Consider the following 27,176-nt stretch of genomic DNA (forward strand, 5'->3'; position numbering starts at 1 on the left):
GTGACGGTGGACAGGGAGGCGGAGGTGTAAGTGACGGGGGACAGGGAGGCGGAGGTGTAAGTGACGGTGGACAGGGAGGCGGAGGTGTAAGTGACGGGGGACAGGGAGGCGGAGGTGTAAGTGACGGGGGACAGGGAGGCGGAGGTGTAAGTGACGGGGGACAGGGAGGCGGAGGTGTAAGTGACGGGGGACAGGGAGGCGGAGGTGTAAGTGACGGGGGACAGGGAGGCGGAGGTGTAAGTGACGGGGGACAGGGAGGCGGAGGTGTAAGTGACGGGGGACAGGGAGGCGGAGGTGTAAGTGACGGGGGACAGGGAGGCGGAGGTGTAAGTGACGGGGGACAGGGAGGCGGAGGTGTAAGTGACGGGGGACAGGGAGGCGGAGGTGTAAGTGACGGGGGACAGGGAGGCGGAGGTGTAAGTGACGGGGGACAGGGAGGCGGAGGTGTAAGTGACGGTGGACAGGGAGGCGGAGGTGTAAGTGACGGGGGACAGGGAGGCGGAGGTGTAAGTGACGGTGGACAGGGAGGCGGAGGTGTAAGTGACGGAGGGACAGGGAGGCGGAGGTGTAAGTGACGGGGGACAGGGAGGCGGAGGTGTAAGTGACGGTGGACAGGGAGGCGGAGGTGTAAGTGACGGGGGACAGGGAGGCGGAGGTGTAAGTGACGGTGGACAGGGAGGCGGAGGTGTAAGTGACGGTGGACAGGGAGGCGGAGGTGTAAGTGACGGGGGACAGGGAGGCGGAGGTGTAAGTGACGGGGGACAGGGAGGCGGAGGTGTAAGTGACGGTGGACAGGGAGGCGGAGGTGTAAGTGACGGGGGGACAGGGAGGCGGAGGTGTAAGTGACGGGTGGACAGGGAGGCGGAGGTGTAAGTGACGGGGGACAGGGAGGCGGAGGTGTAAGTGACGGTGGACAGGGAGGCGGAGGTGTAAGTGACGGGGGACAGGGAGGCGGAGGTGTAAGTGACGGGGGACAGGGAGGCGGAGGTGTAAGTGACGGTGGACAGGGAGGCGGAGGTGTAAGTGACGGGGGACAGGGAGGCGGAGGTGTAAGTGACGGGGGACAGGGAGGCGGAGGTGTAAGTGACGGTGGACAGGGAGGCGGAGGTGTAAGTGACGGGGGACAGGGAGGCGGAGGTGTAAGTGACGGTGGACAGGGAGGCGGAGGTGTAAGTGACGGAGGGACAGGGAGGCGGAGGTGTAAGTGACGGGGGACAGGGAGGCGGAGGTGTAAGTGACGGTGGACAGGGAGGCGGAGGTGTAAGTGACGGTGGACAGGGAGGCGGAGGTGTAAGTGACGGTGGACAGGGAGGCGGAGGTGTAAGTGACGGGGGACAGGGAGGCGGAGGTGTAAGTGACGGGGGACAGGGAGGCGGAGGTGTAAGTGACGGTGGACAGGGAGGCGGAGGTGTAAGTGACGGGGGACAGGGAGGCGGAGGTGTAAGTGACGGGGGACAGGGAGGCGGAGGTGTAAGTGACGGGGGACAGGGAGGCGGAGGTGTAAGTGACGGGGGACAGGGAGGCGGAGGTGTAAGTGACGGTGGACAGGGAGGCGGAGGTGTAAGTGACGGGGGACAGGGAGGCGGAGGTGTAAGTGACGGGGGACAGGGAGGCGGAGGTGTAAGTGACGGGGGACAGGGAGGCGGAGGTGTAAGTGACGGGGGACAGGGAGGCGGAGGTGTAAGTGACGGGGGACAGGGAGGCGGAGGTGTAAGTGACGGGGGACAGGGAGGCGGAGGTGTAAGTGACGGGGGACAGGGAGGCGGAGGTGTAAGTGACGGGGGACAGGGAGGCGGAGGTGTAAGTGACGGTGGACAGGGAGGCGGAGGTGTAAGTGACGGGGGACAGGGAGGCGGAGGTGTAAGTGACGGTGGACAGGGAGGCGGAGGTGTAAGTGACGGTGGACAGGGAGGCGGAGGTGTAAGTGACGGTGGACAGGGAGGCGGAGGTGTAAGTGACGGGGGACAGGGAGGCGGAGGTGTAAGTGACGGGGGACAGGGAGGCGGAGGTGTAAGTGACGGGGGACAGGGAGGCGGAGGTGTAAGTGACGGTGGACAGGGAGGCGGAGGTGTAAGTGACGGGGGACAGGGAGGCGGAGGTGTAAGTGACGGGGGACAGGGAGGCGGAGGTGTAAGTGACGGTGGACAGGGAGGCGGAGGTGTAAGTGACGGGGGACAGGGAGGCGGAGGTGTAAGTGACGGGGGACAGGGAGGCGGAGGTGTAAGTGACGGTGGACAGGGAGGCGGAGGTGTAAGTGACGGTGGACAGGGAGGCGGAGGTGTAAGTGACGGGGGACAGGGAGGCGGAGGTGTAAGTGACGGGGGACAGGGAGGCGGAGGTGTAAGTGACGGTGGACAGGGAGGCGGAGGTGTAAGTGACGGGGGACAGGGAGGCGGAGGTGTAAGTGACGGTGGACAGGGAGGCGGAGGTGTAAGTGACGGGGGACAGGGAGGCGGAGGTGTAAGTGACGGGGGACAGGGAGGCGGAGGTGTAAGTGACGGTGGACAGGGAGGCGGAGGTGTAAGTGACGGGGGACAGGGAGGCGGAGGTGTAAGTGACGGTGGACAGGGAGGCGGAGGTGTAAGTGACGGTGGACAGGGAGGCGGAGGTGTAAGTGACGGTGGACAGGGAGGCGGAGGTGTAAGTGACGGGGGACAGGGAGGCGGAGGTGTAAGTGACGGGGGACAGGGAGGCGGAGGTGTAAGTGACGGTGGACAGGGAGGCGGAGGTGTAAGTGACGGGGGACAGGGAGGCGGAGGTGTAAGTGACGGTGGACAGGGAGGCGGAGGTGTAAGTGACGGGGGACAGGGAGGCGGAGGTGTAAGTGACGGGGGACAAGCCTGTGACACATGTAACTTGGGCCTGATTCAGACCCACTCACTAAGCAGTGTTCTTTCGCTGCTTAGCGAGTCCGAGAAAACTTCCCCCCGCATGCGGCCGACCAGCAAATGATTTCTCACTGGACTGACTTTTATTTCAGCCGCTGATCGCCAAAGACGGGGTGAGCGCTGACATCATGCTACGTCGCCCGTTTGCCCTGAGCCAGGAACGCCCAGTGTCTTCCCCTGCACACTGCCCGCCTCGCTACCCATGTGAATGCCTTGGCAAAGGCACTTGCACCAGGGGTCTGCAGATCTGTGCATACGCAGAACCCCCTCCCCACCACCACCACCACCATCGGAATGAGGCCGAATTTGTTCCTTTCCGATCCAACCTGAATGAGGCCCTACCTGCCCTCAGCCATGGTGATGCCCCACGGGTCTGGAACAGAATTCCCATGCGTATCGTGTTCTAGTGACCACGCTGTGTACCCGGGCTCTGTACTCTCTGCCGCGCCAGTGATCGCACAGCAGCAAATAACAGGATTGTATTTAAATAAAATATATATCCAGAAAGAGCAAATGACAGTAATTGTGGAGAAGTGTGCACGGCGCTGCGCAGCTGTGCGACAGGCTAATAGGAGTCAGATGGGATTAGGATTAGCCGCACAGTACAGAGACAGCGGGCAGCACTTGATAATCTAATACATATTCGCAGAATCGTCTGGTTTGTAGCAGCGGATTAACCACAGCTGAGCAGACAACAGGGATGGTGGCAGAGACCTGCGCGTAGCATGCGGGCACTGTACACAGACGCAGAGTGAAAGTAAGTGGAAGTGACGGGGTCAGCCACAGGACCACCCCTGAAGCACGGAAGAATAATGAAATCCCCTCACTGTGGGGACTGGGAACAGATTCTCCTTCAGGAAGGGGCCCCCTGCGGAGAACAGCCACAAGTGTCTGAGGACTATCATGGAAGTATTAATGAGGTTCTCAGGACTGCCCCTAACTGCCACAAGTTCAACACAGGTTAGCGGCAAATGCTTCTCTGTGAGCTGCAGTTACATAATTAGGGAGGAGAATCTCCTTGTACCCTGCTCCCAAGGTGCAATCCCCACATGTTGTCACCACAACGCCACCCTCCTCCCCCTCCTCCTCTCTTCCTGCTAAGAGCTTCTGCCCATGCCCTGATGGTTTAACCGGGAGCCTTGTCATGTTATTTATAAGCATCAGTAAATATCGATTGAAATGACACTCATACATCTGCAGATATAGCTGCCAGACCCGCGGTGACTCGGGATGTTAGAAGTCAGTGATAGTGGCAGCTGCCGCCTTCGAATTATCCGATATTAATAATATTGTGATTACAGGGGTGCGGAAGGTGGTGGCACCTCTGCGGTGGACAGCACCTACCGCAGCTTTGGGGATTCAGCTATACAATCTGCAGAAAGTCCCCTCCCCCCCTGGATGAACAAAGAAAATGAAATCAATCTTATAAATATTCAACTTGTAATTTTTTCTCCTTAGAAACCATATAATATGCATTTAATCAATAGGGCTTCCTTTTAGAGAAAATAAAAAAAAATATAAACGAGCTGATATCTGTAATTTTCTACCACAAACTCATTTATAATGAGGTAACGAAACCATAAAATGTGCTTTTATTTTCAGTAACATTGTGTTGCGTCTTCTCTTTCCGCTGCCAGATAGCCGTCACTGATGAGCCTAATGTCCTATCAGTTTTCTGTTTGTTCCTATGGCTATTTTGGGCAGGGCAGTGTGACTGTCCAACATTGGAGAGGAAGTTACAGGGCCCCAGAATTGGGTGATGAGTGCGGTGGGCACGTTTCTATCGTTTTCTCTTATTGGTAGAATTTGCTTATTTCTTTATACAAATAGTCTAGAGGAGGGTGGGAAGGGGACAAGGGATGTTGCCCTAATCATCCTGGATGTAATCAGATGCAGCAAGCAGGGCTGATGGACATGGGGAAGATGTATGGTGAGATGCGTGAAGGGCGGGTGTGCAGTGGAATGGGTGTAAGGCGGGTGTGTGGGGTTGGATGCATTTGGATCGGGTGTGTTGGGGTAGGTGTGCGGTGGGATGCGTGTAGGGTAGGTGTGCAGCGGGTGGAGAGATGCGTGTAGGGCTGGTGTGTGGAGATGCGTGAAGGGCGGGTGTGCAGTGGAATGGGTGTAAGGCGGGTGTGTGGGGTTGGATTCATTTGGGGCAGGTGTGTTGGGGTAGGTGTGCAGCGGGTGGAGAGATTTGCACAAGGCTGGGGTGTGCAGTGGAATGAGTGTAAAGCGGGTGTGTGTGGGGTTGGATGCATTTTGGGGCAGGGGTGTTGGGGTAGGTGTGCGGTGGGATGCGTGTAGGGCAGGTATGCAGCGGGGTGGAGAGATGCGCACAGGGTAGGTGTGCAGTGGAATGGGTGTATAGCGGGTGTGTGTGGGGTTGGATGCATTTGGATCGGGTGTGTTGGGGTAGGTGTGCGGTGGGATGCGTGTAGGGCAGGTGTGCAGCGGGTGGAGAGATGCGTGTAGGGCTGGTGTGTGGAGATGCGTGAAGGGCGGGTGTGCAGTGGAATGGGTGTAAGGCGGGTGTGTGGGGTTGGATGCATTTGGATCGGGTGTGTTGGGGTAGGTGTGCGGTGGGATGCGTGTAGGGTAGGTGTGCAGCGGGTGGAGAGATGCGTGTAGGGCTGGTGTGTGGAGATGCGTGAAGGGCGGGTGTGCAGTGGAATGGGTGTAAGGCGGGTGTGTGGGGTTGGATGCATTTGGGGCAGGTGTGTTGGGGTAGGTGTGCAGCGGGTGGAGAGATTTGCACAAGGCTGGGGTGTGCAGTGGAATGAGTGTAAAGCGGGTGTGTGTGGGGTTGGATGCATTTTGGGGCAGGGGTGTTGGGGTAGGTGTGCGGTGGGATGCGTGTAGGGCAGGTATGCAGCGGGGTGGAGAGATGCGCACAGGGTAGGTGTGCAGTGGAATGGGTGTATAGCGGGTGTGTGTGGGGTTGGATGCATTTGGAACGGGTATGTTGGGGTAGGTGTGCGGCGGGATCCATGTAGGGCAGATGTGCAGCGGGTGGAGAGATGCGCACAGGGCGGGTGTGCAGTGGAATGGGTGTAAGGCGGGTGTGTGGGGTTGGATGCATTTGGGGTAGGTGTGCGGTGGGTTGTGTGTGGGGCAGGTGTAAGGCACGTTGAGAGATGCGCGCAGGGCTGGTGTGTGGGAAGATAGGCACAGGGTCGATGCACATTGGGTGAGATGTATATGGGACAGAGCTATGTAGTATTGCACAGAGAGGAAGATGCGGATGGTGTGAGCTGGTAATCAGCAATGGGTAGACACATCGTTACTCCTTCTGCTGAACCCTCACTCACAGAGAGCACTCGGCTATTGTTGTTTCCCTGCAGACGTCCGAGTTACATGAGCCTCCTTTCAGCACTGCGGCACGTTCCTTGCTGTGTCCTGTCACAGTGGAATCATCTTCTCACAGCCCCTGCGTGCCCCTCTTTCCCCTGAGCAAGCCCACATCCGAGCCTCCCCCGTGTGTTCCCCTTTATACGCAGAACACCGTTTTCCAGCGCCCGACAGAGCGCCACCGCTTGCAGGGGTTTTGTTTCCTGCGAGAAGAAAAGATGTTGAGTTCTAACTTGTCACCTTCATTTCTTCCTCTGTTACCTACTTCATCATTATCGTAATCACCATTGTGTTCAGTGCGTCTGGTGTGTAATGCTGTGCTGACAGTCACCCCGGGGCTTATTGCCTAGGGAACATTCCTGTTAGGCCTTTGCCCTAGGCCTCACCACCCCTCTGTGTCACTTTCTTTTCTTGTTTTCTCCCTTGTTTTTTCCTTTTTTGTCTTTTAACATGGTTTTGCTAAAAAGTTTTTTAATCAATCAAGTATGAGGCAGAAAATTGGCTTTGTCACGGCTGGGCTGTGGGTCGTGTGACAATCACACAGTCTCTTGACAGCTCCTGAAAGGCAGCAAGGGATACGGATATTTTTTGAGGAAGGGCCTGGTTTCCATGACATTAAACCATGTCGCCCGTCCCCCCAGCGATTCATGGGGCTCTCGGGGTCCTGGACTTTACAAAAGGAGCCAAGCTCGGTGGCTGCAGGAGTCAGGCTGGGGAAGGGGTGCGTTTTGGGGGAGATGCTGAACTCTCTGACAGCTGCCCCTTTCTGCCTGTCTCGCTCACTTCGGGGAGCAGCATAACTTACAATAAAGAAGTCGGCATTGTGCGGCTCCCTACAAACCGCGTCGTTCGCGGACGAATGGAGAAACCATCTGCATTGGGGGGAACTCATCTTCATTACAATATTCCATCATTTCTAAGTGCCGACTTGTCCATCAATCAGGTAACACGCCGGATTACCGGGCAGACGCTGCTCTTCTCGCCATACGTGTCCTGTGGTTAAAAGTTAAGCTTGAAAAGCAAAGTTTACCAAGAAATGAAACCGATCACCCTATAAACTGGTAATTGAATTTTCTAAGGCAGATCTAGCTGAAATATGCTAAGTGCTATAATTTGGTTACATTCCTCCAAGGTCACTTAGAGGGGAACGTTGTTTTAACACTTTCACTGCCAGTGTGGCTGGTGTTCCCGCTGTTGCTCCACCATAGAGGTTTCTGTGCATCGTTGTTGCGTGGTACCTGTGTACCAACCTCTCTCCCTTAACTCGTTTGCCCACTTTTCCCCCTGCTCGCTTTCTACTTTTATAATTAATGATTAGTTTTAATTGGTTTGCTTAGGCAGTCTGACAGCAAATTAGCTAAAGCAAGCCAGCCGCTGCTAAAATGTGATGTGGGACTGCTGTGAGAGGACTAGTGCTGTGGTGTGCCGGGCGGGGGACGGCACAATCGTCACTGCGGGGATGGTGGTTGTGATGCCTAGATTAGGGATAAAACGTTACGTACACATCCGTGGCGGGCGCTTATAGCAGCACATCAATTATATCAGTTACATAAAAAAGCTTTAAACGGAAAGCAATGATTTAAGCAGAGCAGCGATGTTACCCGATATCTGATCAGTATGCAATATGGTCGCTGAGTGATTTGGCTTATTATTGCTTAGCGCCCATATCGCAGAGTGTACCGTATCGCAGAGTGTACCGCATCGCAGAGTGTACCGCATCGCAGAGTGTACCGCATCGCAGAGTGTACCGCATCGCAGAGTGTACCGCATCGCAGAGTGTACCGTATCGCAGAGTGTACCGTATCGCAGAGTGTGTACCATATCGCTCAGAGTGTACCATATCGCTCAGAGTGTACCATATCGCTCAGAGTGTACCATATCGCTCAGAGTGTACCATATCGCTCAGAGTGTACCATATCGCTCAGAGTGTATCATATCGCTCAGCGTCCGTATCGCACAGTGTACCATATCGCACAGCGCCCATATCCAGCGCCCATATCGCACAGTGTACCATTTTTCCGGCGGATCCACAGTTACCGCTGAAAAGTAAAAATCACAGGATCATTAAGGTCTGGCTGCGTGAGCGCGCTCCTACCGATTTATCGCCCTGTGTACCTTAAACCAACCATGTAGATAGCGATACTGGCTCATATCTCCCCGTGTGTACAGAGCTTCAGTATAGTAAGAAGTTGCTCCAGTAATCCTGGCATGTGGGAAACAGCTGCCCGAGGTGACGGTTCCTTGTTACATAGGGGTTTATTCTAGTTCATTCTTTCTGACAAAATCCTTCTTAGATGGACAAAACCATGTGCACTGCAGGTGGGGCAGATGTAACATGTGCAGAGAGAATTAGATTTGGATGAGTTTTTTTGTTTCTGTGCAGGGAAAATACTGGCTGCTTTATTTTACACTGCAATATAGATCTCACTTTGAAGTAAAACCGCACCCAAATCTAATTCTCTCTGCACATGTTACATCTGCCCCACCTGCAGTGCACATGGTTTTGTCTATCTAAGAAGGATTTTGTCAGAAAGAATGAACTAGAATAACCCCCATAGTGTGCAGGCCAGTACAGAGGGGGTTCTGCTGCAACCATAGTCTACTAGAATGTAGGGGCGCATTATTTGGCGAGGTCGTGCACCATGGTAATGGGAGTGTTGCTGGGCACTGATGGTGCTGGAGACCTCCTCCCGGTCAGACATGCACCTGTGTCTGTGGTGTGATAATTGCTGCAGATAGGGGGAGAAGTCTGGATTTGCCACGTTATAACTGGATGTAGCCCACCAGCTATCAGCCACCCGCTCTGTGGTCAGCCGGAGACGGAACCGGTAGATGACATCCTATGGGGCAGATGGAGGGCGGGTGCTGCATTTATAGAGCATGGGTGTAAGGACAAAGGTCTGGGACAGTCTGCAAATTAAATCTGTTAGAAGAAACGTGGATCTTCCCTATAGGTACCAGCATCAGGCCTGCAGTGTAGGGGGCCCCCATCCCAATATACCACAGAAGCCCCAGCTAAGGTCCTGGTACCCCATATAACACCCCCTGACTGACACAATGCTGGGGCAGAGCAGGGAATGTACACTCACGTATTCACAATGCTTTGTGCTGTCTCCTCTGAGCAGCTCTGACTTGTGTGTACACTGTGAAGTCAGACATCCTAGAAGCACGTCTGTACATCAAGCGGTCAATATGGCTTCCCAATCGCGGTAATTCCAGAGAGGCGTCTCTGCTGTCACTTACATCAGATGGCTAAGGAACCTACACCTCTTTAACATTCACTAACAGCCGGCCGTGGGAACGTGCCCTGTACATAGGGAGTGTGTAATGGCAGGCCTTAGGACTGGGATAATAGTGCAGGATGTGCAGAAAAGGTTGCGCTATCCCTTTTAATCATGTCCTTATTTCTCTTTCCTTCTGCGTTGGAGGGGTTAGGAGACAGCCAGTACGTTCGCTGTCTCCCCAGCATCCTCTTGGAGAACTTCACTCCCCAATTGTTATGTGCGATCGGATCTGAAAGTTGCTCTCTAAGCTTCTTGTCACATTTTGACTTAATGAAGTGCAACTGAAGAGGGAATTTGGGTTCATCACGGCAGTCGCGCTGCGCTCCCTTGTTGTCAGAAAAGAGGGGCGGTTTGGGACCGCAACGCAGCGCTGCAAGTCGTTATCATTCCGGTCAGTCTGTTTAACACAAAATTAAACAAAGAACTAATTAGTGCCTCATGAATTAATAAATGCACAGTTGCTTGGCTGGAAAAAAAAAAAAAAAAGAAGGGGGTAGCAGGGAAGAAAGGCTGAGAGTTAGTGGCAGTGTGTCTTTGACAGGGGACGGCTGTAATGGTGCCATCCATCCCTAAACTTTAGTGTTTCTGCCTGGGCCCCTGTACAGGAGTTATGTGGTGACATGTCCAGGTGATTAGTGTGGGCCCGGCCCGTGTTACATGTATGTGCACTGGTGCGATGGTCTGCCTATCTCAGGTGAGGGCGTCACAGGAGTATATTAATTGTGCAGCACTCTCTAATGAAGGGGATACAGAGAGGAAACCCTGTTGGTCCTGGAAATGATGATGATGACTGCCCAGTGTATCTGCAGTAATGTGCACTCTCGCGGTCCTGGACTGAGCTATGGGTATCGCTAGCAGTGGGAAGTGTGATACATCCCGCAGAGCTCATAGTTTGGGGACATTGTTCTCTCATATCGTGTATGTCTTACATTGACCATGAGGGGACATCAGGTGTCGGTATGAGCGCGTCTCGCGGCGGTACAGGCCGCGTTACACAGGTGCACAGTTCTGCAGACTTTATACTCTGCGGAACTGTGCACCTTACGCTGCCCCCCTCCGCGCTGACATGCTGCTGAGAACTTTTGGTGTGTGTCATAATGTGTAATTGGTATTATGGTGTGTGGTATAATGTGTAATTGTCATTACAACAATATGTAATGGGCATTGCAGAGTATGACCATGTTTATTGGGTGTAATCCTAGTTGTTGTTGTTGTTGTGAATAATATAAAATGTTCCCTCCCGATTGAAAAAAATGCCCTGCCCAGTGGTCAGCGCCCTGCCCTAACACAATCCTAGAGTGAGCACTCTATACCACTATATACCATATGTATACCACCAGAGATAAACTGGAGATAAAGTGAAAGGAGATAAGGCACCAGCCAATCGGCTCCCAACTGTCTTTTCAAACACAGCTGATTGGCTGGTGCCTTATCTCCAGTTTCTCTTTTCTCCAGGCTTAGCACATCTGCCCCAGTGTTCCAGGTGTTACGTCATCCTCTAACTAGAAATAAGACTGGGTGGAGCCCTGCAGCGGTGGGACAATCTCTGACACATCAGGAGGTAACTGCTCCGGTATAACGCATGGGGACACCTTATATCGTATTCATCATTGTGTTTAACTTGTTGGTGCACTTCACCAAGCAGCCCAACACCTCCCAACAACCCATCATTAGTGCTCCCCCATAGTACAACCGCCCAGGGGGCATAGAAATTGTGCGCTCCTTTTATGAAGCGCTGGACCTTTATTGAAATATAGTTTGTGGCTTATGGTCTGCTAGATATCCTAACATCATTTTTGGTGTGGATTCACAGACACACCAAGTACTTCCAGCTTTACATGTTGTATCCTCTTTTTAAGTAAATTATTACTATTTATTGTCCACCTGATTTTTTTGTTTGCTTATGAACGTGATGATCTATAGACGGCTGCGGTGCCGATTTGTGACAGTGTATTTATTTGCAAACATGCATCTGTGTAGCACCGTGTATGACAGGCAGCAGAGAATCGGACACAGGCCCTTATTCAGATCTGATCGCAGTACAAATTTGTTCTCAAAATGGGCAAAACCATGTGCGCTGTAGGTGGGGCAGAGAGAGTTACATTTGAGTGGGGTGTGTTGAAACTGAAATCTAATTTGCAGTGTAAAAATTATGCAGCCAGTATTTACCCTGCACAGAAACAAAATAACTCACCCAAATCTAACTTTCTCTGCACATGTTACATCTGCCCCACCTGCAGTGCACATGGTTTTGCCCATTTTGAGAACAAATTTGTGCTGCGATCAGATCTGGATAAGGGCCACAATCTGTATATCTCACTGGCTGCGCCTAGAATATACTAACCAGATGGTCCCAGTGCCTAATCAGTGCCATCCGTGTGGTAGACCTGTGCGCAGTGTCAGTGCTTCAGGTCCCGGCGATTCAATACTCCATGTCTGTGGTTTTCTTATGCTCTGATGATGGGAATGCATAGTATAAAGCTGGGTGGGCATCGCCGATATCGTCCAGAGACATCACTAGGACCGGGACCCCCACCGAACATGCAGTCTCTTCCCAAATTGTCAGACAGGTGGGATCATTAACAACCAGTGGGTACACACTAAACGATGCACGATAATATAGTTAACGATATAGTTATTGTGCATAAAATCGCATAGTGTGTACCAGATTTACACCCCAAGCACACCATGCGGTATTATAAATGATGGCCATTCTGGGCTATATTGATTATAATATCGTTCATTATTGTTATCATGCCCAATGTTGACTATATCATCAATGAGGCACGCTGGCAGTGGGGACCCAGTGATGTCACTGAACCATAGCATTCAGTGCGTATACACTTTATCGTTCACCCATGATTACTGCTGAGATCAATAACTATTAGTGGCAAAGTTTATCAGCTCGTGTGTGGGGGGCTTTAGTGAATTTTCACAGTATTCGTTGTGATGGTGTGAGTGTGCTCTATAAGAGGTTTCACTGTGTGACGGTGTGTGTGCTGTGCAGATGTTCTGCTGTGTGACGGTGTGAGTGCTGTGTAGATGTTCTGCTGTATGATGGTGTGAGTGTGCTGTGTAGATGTTCTGCCGTATGATGGTGTGAGTGTGCTGTATGATGGTGTGAGTGCTGTGCAGATGTTCTGCTGTATGATGGTGTGAGTGTGCTGTATGATGGTGTGAGTGTGCTGTGCAGATGTTCTGCTGTGTGATGGTGTGAGTGCTGTGTTGATGTTCTGCTGTATGATGGTGTGAGTGTGCTGTGCAGATGTTCTGCTGTGTGACAGTGTGAGTGTGCTGTGTAGATGTTCTGCCATATGATGGTGTGAGTGTGCTGTGTAGATGTTCTGCTGTATGATGGTGTGAGTGTGCTGTGTAGATGTTCTGCCGTATGACGGTGTGAGTGCTGTGCAGATGTTCTGCTATATGATGGTGTGAGTGTGCTGTATGATGGTGTAAGTGCTGTGTAGATCAGTGTTTTTCAACCACTGTGGCGTGGCACACTAGTGTGCCTTGAGCTGTTCTCAAGTGTGCCCCCAGATCTAGAGATGCCCAAACTAGTTTACATCCACCACCAGTTCAAGTGTTATTTACTGGTCTCTTCTTTTCATTTAAAGGGCCAATGTATTTTATTTGTGTTACCTGTGGGGACCAGTGTGATTGTTTTTTTATATGGGGGGCAAGAGGTTTGGTTTTTTCCTGTGGGGGCCAATGTGTTTTGCCCTGTGGGGATCTCATGGTGTGCCTTGGCAATTTTAAAATCTTATTTAGTGTGCCGCAAGGTAAAAAGGTTGAAAATCACTGGTGTAGATGGTCTGCTGTACGATGGTGTGAATGTGCTGTGCAGATGTTCTGCTGTATGATGGTGTGAGTGTGCTGTGTGATGGGGTGAGTGCTGTGCAGATGTTCTGCCGTATGATGGTGTGAGTGCGCTGTGTGACGGTGTGAGTGTGCTGTGCAGATGTTCTGCCGTATGATGGTGTGAGTGTGCATATAGTTGGTGATGGGGTGAGTGCTGTGCAGATGTTCTGCCGTATGATGGTGTGAGTGTGCTGTGCAGATGTTCTGCCGTATGATGGTGTGAGTGCGCTGTGTGATGGGGTGAGTGCTGTGCAGATGTTCTGCCGTATGATGGTGTGAGTGTGCTGTGCAGATGTTCTGCCGTATGATGGTGTGAGTGCGCTGTGTGAGTGCTGTGCAGATGTTCTGCCGTATGATGGTGTGAGTGTGCTGTATGATGGTGTGAGTGTGCTGTGCAGATGTTCTGCCGTATGATGGTGTGAGTGTGCATATAGTTGGTGGTTTGCTGTGTGACGGTGTGAGTGCTGTGCAGATGTTCTGCCGTATGATGGTGTGAGTGCTGTGCAGATGTTCAGCCGTATGATGGTGTGAGTGCGCTGTGTGATGGTGTGAGTGTGCTGTGTGACGGTGTGAGTGCTGTGCAGATGTTCTGCCGTATGATGGTGTGAGTGTGCTGTGTGATTGGGTGAGTGTGCATATAGTTGGTGATTTGCTGTGTGTACAGCAGTTGCAGATCTCACTTACTGCTGTGACTGTAGCGAGGAGAAGGGGGAGGAGGGAGTCCATCCTTAAGAGGACATGTCAAGTGCAATTAGTGTTATCTGTCTAAATATGTACTGGGAACACAGCATACAGGAACAGGTTTCTATAGCTTTAATGGAGACATATGCAAGGTCATATTGCCTCATAAAATCCCCCAATCTGATTTTAGGATTACGCATTCTCAGTAAATTGGCGTTATTCTACTTGCATCACTGATAAGCTGCAGCTGAAAGACTCGCGAGCAGAAAGAAAACAAAATCTGACAAAACTGCTGCAAAGGAGCTTACACCATAGAGAAAATAGGGACGTGTAAACGTGGGGACTTCCGCAGTGGGTCACTGTAGGGAGAGCACACAAGGTTGTCAGCAGGCAGTGCTACGTATTACTTTCTCTGACCTCCTAGCCTTCTGCTACCTGTTCTGCCATCTCCGGCCACACACAGTGACATCCTGGGACTTCACCGAAGTGAACCAGCAGTAGGCAAGTGCTACGCCTGATCAAATTCCAACCAGGTCCAATCTCGTTATCAGTCTAGTGGGGAAATTCATTGGGCCCTTGAGACCTGCTAGGGCAGAATGACCGGATGACAGCGTGCATGGTTTAATAGCTATGTAAAGTCATCATAAATTACCCGATAATGTAATATGCTGCAGTGTCCAGTACACACAACTCACTGCAGCAAACTTCAGACTGTGCGTCTCAGTGTGTTCTGACAATAATGAGTCCTGAGTGAGCAGTAGATGTACTGTATACTGTTCTGGGTTATGCCAGCTGTAACTATATGTGTGGCACCAGAATCAGAGCAATCATTCTGAAAACTGATGAGGTCATTATTCGCACTTCAAAGATGACATCTTTCAGCCGCCATTGGTCATCATCCCCCCTGCAGTGACATCCTGTATGCAGCTATTTAGTGCAAAGGCTGAGTGCAGCTAACATTGCTACAGGTGTATTTACATGTCACCCCAGAAGTAACCATGAGAAGACGCAACGTTTGTAGCCATGACTCTAGAAGGAATAATGAAGGCGCGGCGTATGTAGCCATGACTCTAGAAGGAATAATGAAGGCGCGACGTATGTAGCCATGACTCCAGAAGGAATAATGAAGGTGCGGCGTATGTAGCTATGACTCCAGAAGGAATAATGAAGGTGCAGCGTATGTAACCATGACTCCAGAAGGAATAATGGAGGCGCGACGTATGAAGCCATGACTCCAGACGGAATAATGAAGGTGCGGCGTATGTAGCCATGACTCTAGAAGGAATAATGAAGGTGCGGCGTATGTAGCTATGAGTCCAGAAGGAATAATGAAGGTGCAGGGTATGTAACCATGACTCCAGAAGGAATAATGGAGACGCGACGTATGAAGCCATGACTCCAGACGGAATAATGAAGGTGCGGCGTATGTAGCCATGACTCTAGAAGGAATAATGAAGGCGCGACATATGTAGCCATGACTCTAGAAGGAATAATGAAGGCGCAACGTATGTAGCCATGACTCCAGAAGGAATAATGAAGGCGCGACGTATGTAGCCATGACTCTAGAAGGAATAATGAAGGCGCGACGTATGTAGCCATGACTCTAGAAGGAATAATGAAGGCGCGACGTATGTAGCCATGACTCTAGAAGGAATAATGAAGGTGCGGCGTATGTAGCCATGACTCCAGAAGGAATAATGAAGGCGCGACGTATGTAGCCATGACTCTAGAAGGAATAATGAAGGCGCGACGTATGTAGCCATGACTCTAGAAGGAATAATGAAGGCGCGACGCATGTAGCCATGACTCTAGAAGGAATAATGAAGGCGCGACGTATGTAGCCATGACTCTAGAAGGACTAATGAAGGCGCGACGCATGTAGCCATGACTCTAGAAGGAATAATGAAGGTGCGACGTATGTAGCCATGACTCCAGAAGGAATAATGAAGGCGTGACGTATGTAGCCATGACTCCAGAAGGAATAATGAAGGTGCGGCGTATGTGACTATGACTCCAGAAGATATACAGAATGAGTGATACTTAGATGTACTGATGTTACTTACCAGCAGGTGATGATAATTATATATATATATATATATATATAAGATATAGGTCAACACATGACTCTAGAAGGAATAATGAAGGTGCAGCGTATGTAGCTATGACTCCAGAAGGAATAATGAAGGCGCAACGTATGTAGCCATGACTCCAGACGGAATAATGAAGGCGCGACGTATGTAGCCATGACTCTAGAAGGAATAATGAAGGCATGACGTATGTAGCCATGACTCCAGAAGGAATAATGAAGGTGCGGCGTATGTAGCCATGACTCTAGAAGGAATAATGAAGGCGCGACGTATGTAGCCATGACTCCAGAAGGAATAATGAAGGTGCGGCGTATGTAGCCATGACTCTAGAAGGAATAATGAAGGCGCGACGTATGTAGCCATGACTCCAGAAGGAATAATGAAGGCGCGACGTATGTAGCCATGACTCCAGAAGGAATAATGAAGGCGCGACATATGTAGCCATGACTCTAGAAGGAATAATGAAGGCGCGACGTATGTAGCCGACTCCAGAAGGAATAATGAAGGTGCGGCGTATGTAGCCATGACTCTAGAAGGAATAATGAAGGCGCGACGTATGTAGCCATGACTCCAGACGGAATATTGAAGGTGTGGCGTATGTAGCTATGACTCCAGAAGATATACAGAATGAGTGATACTTAGATGTACTGATGTTACTTACCAGCAGGTGATGATAATATATATATAAGATATAGGTCAACACATGACTCTAGAAGGAATAATGAAGGTGCGGCGGATGTAGCTATGACTCCAGAAGGAATAATGAAGGCGCAACGTATGTAGCCATGACTCCAGACGGAATAATGAAGGCGCGGCGTATGTAGCCATGACTCTAGAAGGAATAATGAAGGCGCGACGTATGTAGCCATGACTCTAGAAGGAATAATGAAGGTGCGGCGTATGTAGCTATGACTCCAGAAGGAATAATGAAGGCGCAACGTATGTAGCCATGACTCCAGACGGAATAATGAAGGCGCGACGTATGTAGCCATGACTCTAGAAGGAATAATGAAGGTGCGGCGTATGTAGCCATGACTCTAGAAGGAATAATGAAGGCGCGACGTATGTAGCCATGACTCTAGAAGGAATAATGAAGGCGCGGCGTATGTAGCCATGACTCTAGAAGGAATAATGAAGGCGCGACGTATGTAGCCATGACTCTAGAAGGAATAATGAAGGCGCGACGTATGTAGCCATGACTCCAGACGGAATATTGAAGGCGCGGCGTATGTAGCCATGACTCCAGAAGGAATAATGAAGGTGCGGCGTATGTAGCTATGACTCCAGAAGATATACAGAATGAGTGATACTTAGATGTACTGATGTTACTTACCAGCAGGTGATGATAATTATATATATATATATATATATAAGATATAGGTCAACACATGACTCTAGAAGGAATAATGAAGGTGCAGCGTATGTAGCTATGACTCCAGAAGGAATAATGAAGGCGCAACGTATGTAGCCATGACTCCAGACGGAATAATGAAGGCGCGACGTATGTAGCCATGACTCTAGAAGGAATAATGAAGGCATGACGTATGTAGCCATGACTCCAGAAGGAATAATGAAGGTGCGGCGTATGTAGCCATGACTCTAGAAGGAATAATGAAGGCGCGACGTATGTAGCCATGACTCCAGAAGGAATAATGAAGGTGCGGCGTATGTAGCCATGACTCTAGAAGGAATAATGAAGGCGCGACGTATGTAGCCATGACTCCAGAAGGAATAATGAAGGCGCGACGTATGTAGCCATGACTCCAGAAGGAATAATGAAGGCGCGACATATGTAGCCATGACTCTAGAAGGAATAATGAAGGCGCGACGTATGTAGCCGACTCCAGAAGGAATAATGAAGGTGCGGCGTATGTAGCCATGACTCTAGAAGGAATAATGAAGGTGCGACGTATGTAGCCATGACTCCAGACGGAATATTGAAGGTGTGGCGTATGTAGCTATGACTCCAGAAGATATACAGAATGAGTGATACTTAGATGTACTGATGTTACTTACCAGCAGGTGATGATAATATATATATAAGATATAGGTCAACACATGACTCTAGAAGGAATAATGAAGGTGCGGCGTATGTAGCTATGACTCCAGAAGGAATAATGAAGGCGCAACGTATGTAGCCATGACTCCAGACGGAATAATGAAGGCGCGGCGTATGTAGCCATGACTCTAGAAGGAATAATGAAGGCGCGACGTATGTAGCCATGACTCTAGAAGGAATAATGAAGGTGCGGCGTATGTAGCTATGACTCCAGAAGGAATAATGAAGGCGCAACGTATGTAGCCATGACTCCAGACGGAATAATGAAGGCGCGACGTATGTAGCCATGACTCTAGAAGGAATAATGAAGGTGCGGCGTATGTAGCCATGACTCCAGAAGGAATAATGAAGGTGCGGCGTATGTAGCTATGACTCCAGAAGGAATAATGAAGGCGCAACGTATGTAGCCATGACTCCAGACGGAATAATGAAGGCGCGACGTATGTAGCCATGACTCTAGAAGGAATAATGAAGGTGCGGCGTATGTAGCCATGACTCTAGAAGGAATAATGAAGGCGCGACGTATGTAGCCATGACTCTAGAAGGAATAATGAAGGCGCGACGTATGTAGCCATGACTCTAGAAGGAATAATGAAGGCGCGACGTATGTAGCCATGACTCCAGACGGAATATTGAAGGTGCGGCGTATGTAGCTATGACTCCAGAAGATATACAGAATGAGTGATACTTAGATGTACTGATGTTACTTACCAGCAGGTGATGATAATATATATATATATAAGATATAGGTCAACACATGAAAAAGGTGGACATGACTTAGGTAGACAAGGTCAACAGGATGACACAAGCAAAAGGTTGACCTGAGTTTTTTCACATTTTTAGGTGTCTGTCAACATGGACATGGTATAATTGCTGCGTCCCCTCGCTCGGCGTCTCACCATTCTATTCCATCTCCACGTCCATTTGGATGGTAAAGTAACAACAAGACTTTTTATGGGAAAAAAAATATTACACTCATGTCAACCTTTTTCATGTGTCAACCAGTAGAGGTCGACGGAATGCTTTTTGACTAGGCCAGTGTTAACCTAATGACCGCCTACTTGTCGCACTAACGCCGCTGCCGCAGAACAGGACATGCACAGATTTTACACAGGTAGTCGCTAAATATGCCACGCCCACATATTACAGGTAGTCGCTAAATATGCCATGCCCACATATTACACAGGTAGTCGCTAAATATGCCACACCCACATATTACACAGGTAGTCGCTAAATATGCCACGCCCACATATTACAGGTAGTCGCTAAATATGGCACACCCACATATTACACAGGTAGTCGCTAAATATGCCACGCCCACATATTACACAGGTAGTCGCTAAATATGCCACACCCACATATTACACAGGTAGTCACTAAATATGCCACGCCCACATATTACACAGGCAGTCCCTAAATATGCCACTCCCACATATTACACAGGTAGTCCCTAAATATGCCACACCCACGTATTACACAGGTAGTCGCTAAATGTGCCACGTCGACATATTACACAGGTAGTCGCTAAATATGCCACGCCCACATATTACACAGGTAGTCGCTAAATGTACCACTAAGTATGCCACGCCCACATATTACACGGGCAGGTACTACACACCACACCCACATATGTGACACGGGCAGACACTATACACACCACGCCCACATATGTGACACGGCACACACTATACACACCACTCCCACATATGACACGGGCAGACACTATACACACCACGGAGAGATAAAAATCCCAGTGTCTGCGCTTTTGTCTATATAGAGTGCAATATGGCTGAGTCACCGTTCCACACAATTTTTAATAAATGATTATTTAATGATTTGTAAAAAAATCTAATTTATAAAACATATCAAAAAATACAATAAATAATTTTCACACAATATAAAATATTATTGAATATTAGATGGATAATGGACAATGCTCATATAATTTAGGTGGCCACCTATTTCTGTTGGTTTATATGCAAGCTATAACATAATTAATGAAAATAAATAAAAAAGATCAAAAATATACATAGAAATAAATAATACGAAATATATATGCATAAAAATTATATAAGATAAAAATGAATGTCCCCGGGATTTATTCAAATTCCATATGTGAATATATGAATATAGATTGTCCACTAGGTTGCCAATAAACTACTCGGTCTCCAAGTGTATTTGGTTATTTAGCAGGGATAATATTTCCACATATGTGGTACTCACGGACTCCAGTAAATATTTTGTAGCAAGATGGAAAGAAGCAGGGAGACTGAGGGACGATTTCGTGAAGTGTTCACTGCCCCCAGTGCTGCTACCTGCTAATTCGCGGTGAATGCAAGATGAATTGCCGGGTAAAGGTACCCATACACGGTCCGTTAAACGGATCCGTTTGTGTCTTAATTTGCATGCATCGTATCGGATCGCATGCCTAGTGCATGCCTAGTGCATGCAATGCGATCCGATACGATGTTTAGCTAGTACAAAAAGTATGTGCAGCACATACTTTTTGTACCGTACTATGTGATGCGCGGGAGCGCGCATCGCATAGTACAAAACGGACGGTCCGGGAACAGACCGTCTATGGGTACCTTAAGAGAACCACCTGAAAACCAGCAGTGTGATGTCAGTCCGGTACTGCTGCGTCTCTCACCCTCAGCAATGGGTGGTCTCACCTCCGGCTAGTGCGGTGTGTCCGTAGGGCGTACTGTGCTGCGTCTCTCACCCGCTGCAGTGGGGGGTCTCACCTCCGGCTAGTGCGGTGTGTCCGTGGGGCATACTGTGCTGCGTCTCTCACCCGCTGCAGTGGGTGGTCTCACCTCCGGCTAGTGCGGTGTGTCCTTGGGGCGTACTGTGCTGCGTCTCTCACCCGCTGCAGTGGGGGGTCTCACCTCCGGCTAGTGCGGTGTGTCCGTGGGGCATACTGTGCTGCGTCTCTCACCCGCTGCAGTGGGGGGTCTCACCTCCAGCTAGTGCGGTGTGTCCTTGGGGCGTACTGTGCTGCGTCTCTCACCCGCTGCAGTGGGTGGTCTCACCTCCGGCTAGTGCGGTGTGTCCTTGGGGCGTACTGTGCTGCGTCTCTCACCCGCTGCAGTGGGTGGTCTCACCTCCGGCTAGTGCGGTGTGTCCTTGGGGCATACTGTGCTGCGTCTCTCACCCGCTGCAGTGGGGGGTCTCACCTCCGGCTAGTGCGGTGTGTCCGTGGGGCATACTGTGCTGCGTCTCTCACCCGCTGCAGTGGGTGGTCTCACCTCCGGCTAGTGCGGTGTGTCCGTGGGGCGTACTGTGCTGCGTCTCTCACCCGCTGCACAGTTGATGGTGACAGCAGAGCTGGAACTCGGTGTCCGTGTAGTGGCCGCCTGTGTAATCGATGTCTCTGGTGGAATTGGCAGTGAGTACAAGCGTATGGGACAACAATGGTGGACTTCACTGGAAAAAGTAATACTCCTCTCCACGGGTGCCAGGATCCTCTAACTAGTTTCGCTCCAATGTGAGGTTTTTCAAAGAGTATACACACCATGCCCACATATGACACAGGCAGACAACATATACACCACGCCCACATATGACACGGGCAGACACTATACACACCATGCCCACATATGACACGGGCAGACACTATACACACCACTCCCAAATATGACACAGGCAGACACTATGCACACCACACCCACATATGACACGTGCAGACACTGTACACACCACGCCCACATATGACACGGGCAGACACTATACACGCCACGCCCACATATGACACAGACAGACAACATATACACCACGCCCACATATGACACGGGCAGACACTATACACACCATGCCCACATATGACACGTGCAGACACTATACACACCACGCCCACATATGACACAGGCAGACACTATGCACACCACGCCCACATATGACACGTGCAGACACTGTACACACCACGCCCACATATGACACGTGCAGACACTATACACACCACGCCCACATATGACACGGGCAGACACTATACACACCACACCCACATATGACACGTGCAGACACTATACACACCACGCCCACATATGACACAGGCAGACACTATGCACACCACGCCCACATATGACACGGGCAGACACTATACACACCACACCCACATATGACACAGGCAGACACTATACACACCACTCCCAAATATGACAACGGGCAGACACTATGCACACCACGCCCACATATGACACGGGCAGACACTATACACACCACGCCCACATATGACACGTGCAGACACTATACACACCACGCCCACATATGACACGGGCAGACACTATACACACCACGCCCACATATGACACGTGCAGACACTATACACACCACGCCCACATATGACACGGGCAGACACTATACACGCCACGCCCACATATGACACGGGCAGACACTATACACGCCACACCCACATATGACACGGGCAGACACTATACACACCACGCCCACATATGACACGTGCAGACACTATTCACACCACGCCCACATATGACACGGGCAGACACTATACACACCATGCCCACATATGACACGGGCAGACACTATACACACCACTCCCAAATATGACACAGGCAGACACTATGCACACCACGCCCACATATGACACGTGCAGACACTGTACACACCACGCCCACATATGACACGTGCAGACACTATACACACCACGCCCACATATGACACGGGCAGACACTATGCACACCACGCCCACATATTCTATGGACATTTGTAGGAGTCGTAATGATAAGAACTAAACCTTTGATAATTGTGGCAGGTCCTAACTAGGCATTTATATACCGCAGCCGGTACCTGTACATTATAGTAAATAAGTGTGACAGCTGTTGCACTGTGACTTGTTTTGGCTCCTTGCTGAGGCCCAGACAATAGAGGCTCTATAGAGCAGACATAGGTAAGATGTTGGGATGGTTTGTGCGGCGCACTCCTCTCCCTTACATGTGCCCTCCTTGTGTAATTGTGCACTTCTCAGAGCTGGAAGCTTTCCTCAGATCTCCGGAACATATGGCGGTAAATAATTCAGTGGCCTCTTCCTGTGTTCTGTGCGAGACTTTCTAAGGATGTGTGTGATGGACAGATGTGCCTGTGACATCACAGGTTATCCCTCACCGGACGTATGACATAGGGAACGTGTTGCTATAGCTTGGGGTAGTAGCTCTGATCCTGCAGACGGTGCATATATATATATATATATATATATATATATATATATACATACTGATGTGCTGGCCTGCAGATAGTCGCTATATGTACTGTACTCTCTGTGCGCACCTTGTGTTACATTGTCTCTAATAATGGATTGTTTTCTTCTTTTCAGCTGGGATGAAGTGAGAGTTGGCGTGGCGACAGGATTTGGAGGGTCCCGCACACGGTAAGACCCTGGTTGTGTTACTTTGTGTCCATCATGGTGGCATCAGGCAGGTGATATTGCGTAGATCTGGCTGGTGTCAGAGGTTTTGGTTGGAGCAGTGGGATCCCAGGGCATCCATCATCATCTACATGCAGGACACACCCAGACACTAGCAGCATGTGCTCGGGCTCTTTGCTTCTTTTTGTCTGTTCGTGAGTCTTGCTGCCCAACTGTGAAGCAGTTTTCTTTTGTGCTCAACTGTACGCTACTGCCTTGACACCCCCCCCCCCCCAAACCCCTCCCTGAGTCACTCCTCCTGCTTGTTTAGCTTTTTGCCTTCTATTCTGACTTCAAAGCCCTCCCCAGTCATTGTGTGTGAGGTAACTGGGAGAGAGCACACAGCGGGTCACACTGGGGCATCATGCCTGCCCTGGGATTCCTCCTATTCATGCTCCTGCCGCCTGGTTACCACTCTCTGCTGCCATCCTCACTGTTCCATGCCTAGGATTGGCCACATACTGGCTAATTGCTGCCAACCTTTGGATAATCCATTTATGGACCCGTCCCAATGAGTTGTATCAGTGGATTATTACTGCCGCACCTGAGAGCAGTTATCCCACTAAAGGAGCGTTCTCATCCCACCAGGCACTTCTACCCTCCCACAGACTAGTACAGCCATTTCACCAGACATACCAAGGAATAAGTCATGTACATTATTATATAATACCAGTTAAAAGCCCAACAAAATGACGGCTTCTGCAATGTACTTTCACTTTGAGCTGTGACAGTTTTTACTGAGCGAAAACACCGGTAAGCACTGTAGGTGACAATCAGAGGGTGTGACGCTGCCGCCTTACAGTGTAGGTGACAATGGGAGGGTGTGACGCTGCCACCTTACGCTGTAGGTGACAATCAGAGGGTGTGACGCTGCCGCCTTACGCTGTAGGTGACAATCAGAGGGTGTGACGCTGCCGCCTTACACTGTAGGTGATAGACGGGGATATGACGCTGACGCTTTACGCTGTAGGTGATAATCAGGGTTGTGGCGCTGCCGCCTTACACTGTAGGTGATAGTCGGTGATATGAAGCTGCCGCCTTACACTGTAGGTGATAGTCGGCGATATGAAGCTGCCGCCTTACACTGTAGGTGATAGTCGGTGATATGAAGCTGCCGCCTTACACTGTAGGTGATAGTCGGTGATATGAAGCTGCCGCCTTACGCTGTAGGTGATAGTCGGCGATATGAAGCTGCCGCCTTACGCTGTAGGTGGTAGTCGGGGATATGAAGCTGCCGCCTTACGCTGTAGGTGATAGTCGGGATATGAAGCTGCCGCCTTACGCTGTAGGTGATAGTCGGCGATATGAAGCTGCCGCCTTACACTGTAGGTGATAGTCGGTGATATGAAGCTGCCGCCTTACACTGTAGGTGATAGTCGGTGATATGAAGCTGCCGCCTTACGCTGTAGGTGATAGTCGGCGATATGAAGCTGCCGCCTTACGCTGTAGGTGGTAGTCGGGGATATGAAGCTGCCGCCTTACGCTGTAGGTGATAGTCGGCAATATGAAGCTGCCGCCTTACGCTGTAGGTGGTAGTCGGGGATATGAAGCTGCCGCCTTACGCTGTAGGTGATAGTCGGGATATGAAGCTGCCGCCTTACGCTGTAGGTGATAGTCGGTGATATGAAGCTGCCGCCTTACGCTGTAGGTGATAGTCGGCGATATGAAGCTGCCGCCTTACGCTGTAGGTGGTAGTCGGGGATATGAAACTGCCGCCTTACGCTGTAGGTCATAGTCGGCAATATGAAGCTGCCGCCTTACGCTGTAGGTGGTAGTCGGGGATATGAAGCTGCCGCCTTACGCTGTAGGTGATAGTCGGGATATGAAGCTGCCGCCTTACGCTGTAGGTGATAGTCGGGATATGAAGCTGCCGCCTTACGCTGTAGGTGATAGTCGGGATATGAAGCTGCCGCCTTACACTGTAGGTGATAGTCGGGATATGAAGCTGCCGCCTTACGCTGTAGGTGATAGACGGGGATATGACGCTGCCGCTTTACGCTGTAGGTGATAATCAGGGTTGTGGCGCTGCCGCCTTACACTGTAGGTGATAGTCGGTGATATGAAGCTGCCGCCTTACGCTGTAGGTGATAGTCGGGGATATGAAGCTGCCGCCTTACGCTGTAGGTGATAGTCGGGATATGAAGCTGCCGCCTTACGCTGTAGGTGATAGTCGGGATATGAAGCTGCCGCCTTACGCTGTAGGTGATAGTCGGGATATGAAGCTGCCGCCTTACGCTGTAGGTGATAATCGGGATATGAAGCTGCCGCCTTACACTGTAGGTGATAGTCGGGATATGAAGCTGCCGCCTTACGCTGTAGGTGATAGACGGGGATATGACGCTGCCGCTTTACGCTGTAGGTGATAATCAGGGTTGTGGCGCTGCCGCCTTACACTGTAGGTGATAGTCGGTGATATGAAGCTGCCGCCTTACGCTGTAGGTGATAGTCGGGGATATGAAGCTGCCGCCTTACGCTGTAGGTGGTAGTTGGGGATATGAAGCTGCCGCCTTACGCTGTAGGTGATAGTCGGCAATATGAAGCTGCCGCCTTACGCTGTAGGTGGTAGTCGGGGATATGAAGCTGCCGCCTTACGCTGTAGGTGATAGTCGGGATATGAAGCTGCCGCCTTACGCTGTAGGTGATAGTCGGGATATGAAGCTGCCGCCTTACGCTGTAGGTGATAGTCGGGATATGAAGCTGCCGCCTTACGCTGTAGGTGATAGTCGGGATATGAAGCTGCCGCCTTACGCTGTAGGTGATAGTCGGGATATGAAGCTGCCGCCTTACGCTGTAGGTGATAGCCGGCGATATGAAGCCTCCGCCTTATGCTGTAGGTGGTAGTCGGGGATATGAAGCTGCCGCCTTACGCTGTAGGTGATAGTCGGGATATGAAGCTGCCGCCTTGCGCTGTAGGTGATAGTCGGTGATATGAAGCTGCTGCCTTACGCTGTAGGTGATAGTCGGGATATGAAGCTGCCGCCTTGCGCTGTAGGTGATAGTCGGTGATATGAAGCTGCCGCCTTGCGCTGTAGGTGATAGTCGGGATATGAAGCTGCCGCCTTGCGCTGTAGGTGATAGTCGGTGATATGAAGCTGCCGCCTTACGCTGTAGGTGATAGTCGGGATATGAAGCTGCCGCTTTGCGCTGTAGGTGATAGTCGGTGATATGAAGCTGCCGCCTTACGCTGTAGGTGATAGTCGGCAATATGAAGCTGCCGCCTTACGTTGTAAGTGATAGTCAGGGATATGAAGCTGCCGCCTTACGCTGTAGGTGATAGTCGGCGATATGAAGCTGCCGCCTTACGCTGTAGGTGGTAGTCGGGGATATGAAGCTGCCGCCTTACGCTGTAGGTGATAGTCAGGGATGTAGCGCTGCCACCTTACGCTGTAGGTGGTAGTCGGGGATATGAAGCTGCCGCCTTATGCTGTAGGTGGTAGTCGGGGATATGAAGCTGCCGCCTTACGCTTTAGGTGGTAGTCGGGGATATGAAGCTGCCGCCTTACGCTGTAGGTGGTAGTCGGGGATATGAAGCTGCCGCCTTACGCTGTA

At 50.6% G+C, this 27,176-nt stretch overlaps 1 protein-coding gene and 1 long non-coding RNA gene across 10 annotated transcripts in view; one reads left to right on the forward strand and one right to left on the reverse strand.

Annotated features, from left to right (window-relative positions):
• Positions 1 to 27,176, forward strand: part of CASZ1 (castor zinc finger 1) — a 233,053-nt gene that overhangs the window by 134,908 nt on the left and 70,969 nt on the right. For all 6 annotated transcript variants that reach the window (XM_083163469.1, XM_083163473.1, XM_083163470.1 and 3 more), the window contains one exon: positions 23,538 to 23,591. The gene's annotated coding sequence lies outside the window, so the exon portion shown is untranslated. The remainder of the gene's footprint in view (positions 1 to 23,537; positions 23,592 to 27,176) is intronic.
• LOC146043073 (uncharacterized) overlaps positions 1 to 27,176 on the reverse strand; it is a 187,806-nt gene that overhangs the window by 63,419 nt on the left and 97,211 nt on the right. Inside the window, exon 4 of one of the 4 annotated variants that reach the window (XR_014464114.1) lies at positions 9,704 to 9,920. The exons of the other annotated variants lie outside the window; for them this stretch is intronic. This is a non-coding gene — a long non-coding RNA (uncharacterized LOC146043073). Of the gene's footprint in view, positions 1 to 9,703; positions 9,921 to 27,176 lie in introns of those variants that run through there. 4 annotated transcript variants of the gene reach the window in all.

This window comes from Crinia signifera, chromosome 19 (genome assembly GCF_055691185.1).
Source record: "Crinia signifera chromosome 19, ASM5569118v1, whole genome shotgun sequence".
NCBI lineage: Eukaryota > Metazoa > Chordata > Amphibia > Anura > Myobatrachidae > Crinia > Crinia signifera.